General features: G+C 32.6%; 1 pseudogene; it reads left to right on the top strand.

Moving 5' to 3' along the window:
• The first annotated feature begins 6,516 nt into the window (after positions 1–6,516).
• Positions 6,517–8,110, top strand: LOC146896559 (uncharacterized; annotated as a pseudogene).
• Positions 8,111–10,236: the final 2,126 nt, after the last annotated feature.

Here is a 10,236-nt window from a genome sequence, read left to right as displayed (position 1 = left end):
AATATTTATTTATTGTCATTTCAGTCCCTATATGAAAAAAAAATTGTGAGTTTTGAGAGATTATTTTTGCGTTAGAGACTATTTTGACAAACAAAATGCACAATTAGGGACTATTTTGAAATTTTGATACATTGAAGGACTATTGTGACTACTTATTACACAGTCAAGGACCAAAATGACTATTACCCCAAAGAAAAATACTTGGATGTACACAATTAAATTTAAGCTTAAATACAATTTAGATATCTTATTTTAACTAAACCGTAATTTTGGTTCTCCTATTCTTAAATGCACAATTTTGGTTCTCTTTGATTTTGACCATCTAATTTGATGACGAGGAAATAAGTTGTTCACCCTCAATAAATTGTTTCATTTCAATTCATATTCCTTTGACTTTGCAGACATAGTCACGACTCAATTTAACATCCCATTTTTTAAGACTGTTGACAATTAGGTAATTTATTTTGAAGTCAGGTTAACTAATTCACAGTGTATCAGAAATACAGGTTCTATCTTATTGACAGTTTTAATCCATGTTGCAAGAGCTTCTAACAACTTGATTGTTAGAGTTTTTATGTTTCTTTGTTTTTTTTACTTTGCCTAGAGTTGTTGATGTATCCTTCAGTCGAACTATCCCCTTATCCAGGCTCAATACATAATGTACAAAAGTGGAACTTGAGTCAATATGTGATTATTGACCCATTGAAGTTTCTATCCCATTATCCAGGAGTATAACATCGTGTACAGAAGTGGTAGGAAAGTGTTGAAATATGATGCACATTTCTAGATATTTCTAGAATACATTAGAGAAAACTAGAACAAGCTTAAAGTTATTATATATTTCTAGATTGTTCCATTAATGTCTAGGTTAAGTTGTAGCCTAGAAACATCCATAATATTCTAATGTAGAAAAGGCAAATAAAGGCCTAGATTATTCTAGTTCTAGAAACATCTATAAGCACCTATAAATAGACTTATATGGGTGCAATTGTATTCAAGCCTTTAAGCCATTGAGATGCAATGTCAATAATATTAGAGGCTTCACCATATCACTAATGTGTCTCCTCCTACAATATGCTCATCACTAATGTGTGTCCCTACCACTAGATCCCTCACGCTCTATATTTTCCAACAGAAAGGGATTGCGAAGAAGGAGATGAAAAGGATAGCGAAGAAGGAGAAGAAATTATCTTGCCAAGAAATAGAAGAATAAGAAGAGAGAAATTACGAAGAAGAAATGGATTGCGAAGATGATGAGAGTTTCAGCTACTGGTTTTTTTTCTTCATGAATTTGAGCTGCTGCGAGAAGAAAGGGGAGTTGCAGGTCGAGTGAGCAAGAAAAGGAGAGGGATAAATACGATGAAGCCAGGGGAAAATATGTCATTTCCCCTGGAGAAATGATATTTTGACAACTTTTGGACAACTTTCTCTCTCATACTCACATGATGTTGTTATCCTCTCTCTTCCTTTTTCTCTCTCCATTGTTTTTGACCAATGAGAAGTGAGAAAAACAAGGTTGTCAACAAAGTTGTCATCAAATGGATGTCAAAATATCATTACTCCTATACCCTGTGGCTAATTTCTATATGGCCAAAACTGTCCATTCAGGTATGTTCTGCTCACGTGACATCACTTACATCCACTCACCACTTGCCATGTAGGTGCCACATCACTAATCAATATCCAACTCAACAAACTTACTTAATTATGACCAATTTTTAAATGATTAAATTTTGGAGTGACTGTTTGAAATAATTAGTAAGTTCACTGACCAATTTTCAAATGACCCATATTTACAGGGATTAAAGATATAAATAAGCCTAAACAAAATCTTTGAACAAAATCTCATCTAAACGAGCCAGTACAACTTATTGCCTCTACACCAATGACCATCAAAACTTGTGGATAATGAACATTACTCTCTACATTTAAAGAGATGTTTTCTCATCTAAAAATATGTTTTTACATTCAACGGTAATTATTTTAAAATTTTGATACATTGAAGAATCATTGTAACTACTACTACTTATACGTTTAGGGGTCGTTTGATGGTCAGGATAAGAAAAAGGCAGGATAGGATATGAAACAGGATAGGGATAGGATATGATATAGACAAGATAAACACTATCATATCATGTGTTTGATGCGCACATGATAACAACCCGTATAACATTTTTTTTTTGGTACAACCCGTATAACATTATTTATATCATATTAAATGACAAAATTACCCTTGTAATCAGTTACATTTTTAACTTTTTTCATATTGTACGTATTACAAAAACATCAAACAAAAAGGAAAAATTGAAATCGATAGAAAAATAAAGAGATGAATCTATAATAAAACAAAAAAAAAACTAGAAATTTGTAAAACGAATTGGAAAAAAATTGAAATCACAAAAAAAAAGGAGGAATGCATAAAAAGAAAATGACGAAGAGGAACTGAAATCGGAAAAGAAAAAACTGGATCTATAGAAAAATGATATGAACATAGTAAAAGAATATGTGGTGTTTGTACATCAATGATCCGTTTTGTACAATTGAAACAGGAAAATTAAAGGACGAAGAACACCATCTGCCAGATTTTATGAACAATTTATCCATTTTGTTTCAACTTCGAAGAACACCATCTGCCAGATTTTGATGGTGTTTGTACATCAATTATGTTGTTAGGACGAAGAGGAATTGAAAGAAAAATGATATGAATCCATACAAAAATAAATTGATATCAATAATAATGATGGATGAATTGAAATCGAAAATGATGCATGAGCAATAGGAAGAAGACGATGAGTGGATGTTGTGGATGAATCAGGTAGAGAGGATTAGGGTGAGGGTAAATATATGATTTCTCTTATCAAACCTGATAGGTTGATTTTAACCCAGCTCAAACTCAGGATAGAAAATACAAAGGAGTGATAGGATAGGATAAATTAAAGGAATAATTTATCATATCCTATTGGTGCATCAAACGAAGGATTGAAACAGGATATGACATATCTTTTCCATCCTGACTCTCTATCCTGACCATCAAACGCACCCTTAAAGATCAAAATAATTATTATCCATACTAAAATTCTTTATTCAAGTCTTTGAATAAAGAATATACTCAAGACTTTTTTGATGATATGCCTGGTAATCATTTCATTTCTTTGATAACGTGTAAATACATCAATTTTGATAATTCCTTGATAAATGTGGGTTAAATACATCAATTTTGATAATTCCTTGATAAATGTGGGTGCAGAGTATTAAAGACTTTTTTTAAGGGGTAATAGTCACTTTAGTCCCTGAACATGTAATGATTAATCATTGGGGAATTAGTCACTTTAGTCCCTGAATGGGGAACGATTCGTCAATTTAGTCCATGAATGCAGATAATATGCAAAACAGTCCCTGCATGGTCAATTTCAGGGACTAAAGTGACTAACGAAGTCTACATTCAGGGACTAAATTGACTAACGGAGTCTGCATTCAGGGACTAAATTGACTAACAAAGTCTACATTCAGGGACTATTTTGCAATTTATCTGCATTCAGGGACTAAATTGACGAATCGTTCCTCATTCAGGGACTAAAGTGACTAATTCCCCTTAATCATTTTAGTCTTTCATTGTATCAAAATTTCAAAATAGTCCCTGATTGCGCATTATGTTAGTCAAAATAGTCCTTGACACTAAAATAACCTCTCAATGTTCACAATAACTCTTTTCATATATGGACTAAAATGACAATAAACATGTACTTATAAGGACTAATATGACAATAAGTAGGTATATCAGAGGACTAATCTGACAATATTAATGAAATATTTTAACATTAAAGACTATTTTGACTAACAAAATGCACAATCAGGGATTACTTTGAAGTTTTGATACATTGAAGGACTATGTTGACTACTCATTACAATTTCAATGGCCAAAGTGACTATTAACCCCTTTTTTTAATGATACACATTTAATAATCGAGTGAATAGCCAAATACCCCCCCGAAATTGCAAGGCGCGTCAATTACCCCCCTGTAGTTAACGAAATATCAATTACCCCCCCCCCCCAGAAATTGATAAACGTTAGTCAATTACCCCCCTCCGTTAATTTCCTCCATCCAACATGCTGATGTGGCAGTTAACTGCCCACGTGGCACTGCCACATGGTCAGAAAAGGCATGCCACGTCAGAGGGGGGTAATTGACTATATTTTCTAATTTTTTTTTTGAAATTTTTTTTTGAACAAAAATATGATTTTTTTTTCCTTTTGAACAAAAATATGATTTTTCCTTGCAAATTTATGATAATTGATCACTACTATGAATCTTATTCTTTCTATATGCTAATTTATATGACTAATATATGCCACTGTCATTATTATCACTACTATATAATGTGCTTATACAGAGATAATTCTGTCATATAGTTCTGTCATATAGATGTTCTATGCTTATACTGTTCTATGCTTATACTGTCATTATAGGTAGCATACTTAAATGATGATTTCACAGAGATAATTCTGTCATATAGTAGCATACCTTAGTCATAGATTATGAACTTAGACACTCATGCACCTAGACACTGCAGGCACCCAGACACTGCAGGCCCATAGCAGAAACACGCCACCAGCCACAAACAGAACTAGCATAACAGGTTCTGTCAAAACATAAGCCCAAATAATTCAAATACAGGGGGGTTTTTGACCATTATTGATAAACTACAGGGGGGTTTTTGACACGAACTTGTTGGAACAATAACAACACAAACAACTTAGAACAATAGCAGCACAAACAGCTTAGCATAATTGCCTCTTACATTTGTTTCCAATACACATAAGAAAATACTTAGAACAACAATACATATTTCATATAACTATTGTGAACCAAGAATTTTAATCAAAACTACCAACATACACAACAATACTATCATGTACTTCAATAAAAATCAACATGCAAAGCTTCCATTATCATTTTCATCATTATTAAGCCCTAAAGCAAGCTTCAATTCCCCCTCTTCTGTCCAAATCAAAACACACCATCAACTTCACCATTTCTGTAATTGTGTTCAAATTAAGCTCAGAAGTGAATGCATGTTTAGTGTGATGTTGATGATGACTTAAATTGGTGTTTAGAAGCAATTGTGGGAGAAAGGAGAAGGAGTTGAAGCTTTAAGAGATTTCAGAATAATCTTTGTGAGTTCCTAGTAGTTTAGATCCTTCCTTAGGGTGGGTTATGTTAGATTGTTACCTGAAATCTTTGATTTGTTGAACAAAATCAAATCATTGTTTTCAATTTCAAAACCTGCCACACAATCAAATACCCCCTGTAGCCAAAAACCCCCCCGAAAATGCAGTTTCAATTTAAAAAAAAAATCAGATTTTTTTCAAAAAAAAAAATCAAATATAGTCAATTACCCCCCCTATGACGTGGCATGACTTTTCTGACCATGTGGCAGTGCCACGTGGCAGTTAACGGCCACATCAGCATGTTGGACGGAGGAAATTAACGGAGGGGGGTAATTGACAGACGCTAGACAATTTCGGGGGGGTAATTGATGTTTCGTTAACTACAGGAGGGTATTTGATTCACCTTGCAATTTCGGGGGGGTCTTTGGCTAATTACTCTTTAATAATCATTCCACTTCTTTGAAAACCGAGTGGATACATTAATTTTGAATAGTTTCTTTGATAAGTAATGTCAAATGTCATATCTTAGGTTGAAAATAGCCTGTGACAAATGTTGGCTGTTGCTTTTCATACATCTATTCTATACGGGCCCCATACCTAAGGTAGTGTATTAATAATACTCACTCCATTCTGGAATATCTGACCCATTTTTTAAAAAAAAGTGTTCCAAAATAACTGAGTCATTTCAATTTTCAATACAACTTTCATCATTCTCAATACAATATAACTCTAATTAATACTATTTTCATCATTCCTAATACAATATATTTCACTTTCCCCTTTATTTATATATTTTTCTTAATTGTGTGAAAAACCAAACTGGCTACGATAAAATGGGACGGAGAGAGTACGTACTTGTATCAATTAAACAAACTTATAAACTGTTACATCAAGCTATAAGAGCATCCACAATGGAGACACCCATTTTTGGGTACTTAAATGGGTCCCACACGTACACATCACTCTTTTATCATTGTTTAATAGTAGTACCTAATAAGCACTTAATCCCTCCAACTCAGATCTCACACAAAGTTCTTAAATGGGACCCACTAATCAACTATCAATAACTTTATATCACTACATTTCAATTTTTTAATATTAAAAGCTTGCGGGTCCCGTTTAAAATTGGGGGTCTTAAATAAGACCCCGGGTCTTAAGAGACCCCAAAAAAAAAATTCCCCAATGGGGGTACCTATTAGGTACGGTGTCTTAATTGGTAAAGACACCACCATTGGGGATGGTCTAAGTTTCTCACTTCCAAGTCCCAAGTCCCACTACAACTTACAATTTCACAGGGTTAGTGTTTTGTGAATTCATCGGAGAATTGAAGACACCGTCAACTAATCATGGAACCAACTAATCACGTCATACTCATCGTCTGAAACACGGTTCGTTCATTCCATCTCTCTATGGTCTCTTAATAAATTAATAAATGTTGTTATGAGTACTCTACAAGAGTAGAGATATTTGCTAATCTTTTGATTTGGTTTTTGAACGTTATTGCATTGTAGGACGGGATTAAATTTAATTTTAGGATTAAAAGAAGTTCTCAAATGAAAATTCTCATGAATGCTTACTGTGATAGAAACTCTCTTGATTTCAACTCAATGGCTTTTCTCTCTAATGGCCATCGCATATTGCCACACCAGACACCATACGAGGTTTGTCTTTCCCTAACATGTTCCTTTCTATTATTGTTAGGGTTAAATATGTTTGCAATGAGTGTTAATCAAAACTGGTATTTTATAAAGAATAATAATATATTTTACTTTTATTTTTACACTCTACAATATTGTTGAGTTTTGGCTTGAAAAAATATATATATTTTGATGCAGCTGGACTTGGAAGATGAGGATGAAATATATGCTGTCCTGTATCAGCAGTGGACTGAACGCATCAACATCAAAGTTAAAGGCCAGGTTCGTCCATTTTTTAGGGTTTTGGGTCGGTCCAACGTTGATTTTTTTTTTTTGTTGAATAAACATTCAATTTGGTTGGTTCCCTTAACAATTTGATCTCTAAATTATTAAAATAAATTAAAAGGTTCTTAAATTGATTTTATACAGTTCTAACCGTCAATTTAGTCCTTTAATATAGACCAAATTGATGGATGAAAATATAATTTAAAAACCTTTTAGTTGATTATAATGGTTTATGCATCAAATAGAGAGGAGGGATAGTTTATGGATTAAATTGACTGTTTATTTTCTTTATTTTTATTCTGAGGTGGCCATGATTTTTTTTATTGATTATTATTGTTCTATAAGTGTGAAGTATCTCCGGACATTATCAATAACTAATTTTCATCAAATAATGTGAATGTGGTTTGCGACCTATAATGTAGTCTTTGGTCTATCCATGTCACTCAATGTTTTTGTTAGTTACTATGATAATTTTGGAAACTTTAACATAGACCGACGTATTATACTAATTTGGGTATTTTGGATATTTAAGATGGGTTTAAAGCCTCCTACAGCATCCAAAAAAGCTCTCCATTGAAAAAGATTATGGATCGATATTGTTATCAATATTGTTTTGATGATAGTGGAGTTGGTTTTTTGTTTAATGGCGTTCTCACTCAACCTGAGCAGACTCCTTTTGAGGTTTGTGTTTGCTAACATCTCAAAAGTATTATTTCATTTCAATATTAGTTAATGCTTGCTTTACTGCATATTATATTTGCTGCAGCTGGGAATCGAGGATGGCGATGAAATGCTTGCAATGCTTCATCTGAGAATGGGACGTGTTTAGTGTTTATCATGAAATTATGCTTGCCATGCTTCATTGTAGATGGAATTAATTTGATCATTTTAAGATAGGCTAATTAATGCATAATATGTGCCTTCTATTTTCTAGTAGTAGTGTTGTGCGATCGTTGCTGCAGCTGGACTTTGCACTTCCTTATCTTAGTTCATTGTATAAATTATGAATGGTTTATCATATTTCTGTGTTATCATGTTTTTAGTTGGCTCACGAGGGTGTGACGCATAATAGTATCAGGGCCGTTCCTAGAGTTTTAGGGGCTTTAGGTATAGTTTGAAAAAATGGGCCCCTACATAATACATCATAAACTTTTTTAGTTTCTTGTTATGATTTTACTAACGCTTCATTTCTTTTTTTTTCTTCGCTTTTCACTACAAGATAAGAGTTTTTTTAGGCAACATCTTCAAATAAATCAAATACTTCATAGAAACCTAAACTAAACAAAGTACCATAGGATTAGAGAATAATAGCTCATGCGAAGTAGACTGAAATTTTAGCACCTAAATAATAGACACTGAATTTTTGACATCTAATGATAGTAAAACAAAAAAAAATTAAAGTATATCAACACGTAATTAATTAAATTTTAGACATTTGGATACAAAATTCTCTAATGTTAAACCCATAACAACAATAATACTTGATAAAAAAATCAGTGTTAAGACTTTTTAGAGTAATCTAAGGTACAATAACTCATTTGTATGCTACAAGTAAATCATTCCTCTTTTTATATGCTACAAGTACCAAGTTTATATTACTATATTGATATAATTAATTTATTTTTGATACTTTAAAGGCAAGATTAAGATTAATTTCTCTAGTAGGCCCATTTTCAACTAAAATATAATTTGTTTTGTTATGAAGATTCTCCCAATTTTCTGGGTAATAAATATCACAAATATTTTTAATATTAGTAAGACACACTATTAGGAACAAAGGGCCCCAAAAAATATAAAAAATTTCTCGGCACATTATTAGGTAAAAAGGGTCCAATTTTTTTAGGGGGGTGTATATAGAAAGCTTTGTTTTACATGGGGTGTATATAGCAAATTGTATCAAAAGGCCAAAACAATAACAGACTGCAGCCCAGCTTTTCATGTCATTGTTTCGGGCCTGTTTGTATATTTTACTATATAAACCCCCAAGAAATCAATTCTTAATATATACACCCCCACCAATAAATTTTTTTAGGGCTCCCTACCGCATGGCCCCTAGGCCGTCACACTCCTGGCCTGTGCCTAGGGCCGGCCCTGAATAGTATATCTTAGCTCTGAATGTGTATTGGATGCATGTTTGGCTCTTGCATGTCCTCAAAAGTTTTATGAAAAGAAAGAAACTATAATTGATAAGGCTAGCATTCATTACACACTATGGGGATCCTTTTTTGGAAACGGTATATGTATATGTATATATATATAGTGTTATATGTTATGAACTTAACCAAAACTATAACAAGATATTTTGTAAACTATCGATGAATATAGATAATGAATAAAGAGAGAAGAGAGAACAAGATAGCGTTGCATCAAAAGATGCTATATTTACAAGGCTACATGACTCATTTGTAATTCACAACTATTGAAACTTACAAGAATATCAACACCCTAATATAAAGAGTCAATTTAACAAAGAACGACCCGTGAATAAAATTGTCACTGAGGCTAAAAAATTTGGCTAAGTAAATTATACTAAAAATAAAAATGAACCCTCCTCAATAATTTGTCAATATCAAAAGTTGCAAATGATGATGATGGATTCAAGTATGCCACACATTCTAAAAGTTCAATATTATTTTCAACAAAACTAGCATTAAGCTTCTTCAATTGTAAAAGTTATGTATTTTTTTAAAAATTATGAACTAAACTGGTATGACTATAGCCGTACCATGCCTTACCATAGATCCGTCCATGACTTCAACGTAGGAAGTTCAAATCAATACTAATGAGTGCAAGTCATTTAATCACATAAGTAATGAACCATTCATGGAATGTGAAAAAGCTTAGGAAGCTTTAACACCCATCGAATATTCATCATCATCACAACATCAGATAATATTATTTATTTTTTTGAGCAAATCAGATAATATTTTTAGTACAATTGAGTTATGACAATTTTGTGAACATAAATCCGAAAGAAAAAAAAATCATGTTCATTAAAAAATATGATGGCTATAATGTAAGACCTTGTTTTATTTTTGTATCAACGGGTTTCCTTCAATGAAGTTAATTATGTTTGAAGAATGTCACTCACTAAATATGTACATCTCTTAACTGATATTCAAATTTTGATTCGTCATATTGTGA

Source organism: Medicago sativa, chromosome 8 (genome assembly GCF_051527215.1).
Source record: "Medicago sativa cultivar Bolivia chromosome 8, Bolivia_mono, whole genome shotgun sequence".
Lineage (NCBI taxonomy): Eukaryota > Viridiplantae > Streptophyta > Magnoliopsida > Fabales > Fabaceae > Medicago > Medicago sativa.
Note: the sequence above shows the minus strand (reverse complement) of the source record. Positions and strands in the feature narration are given on the sequence as shown.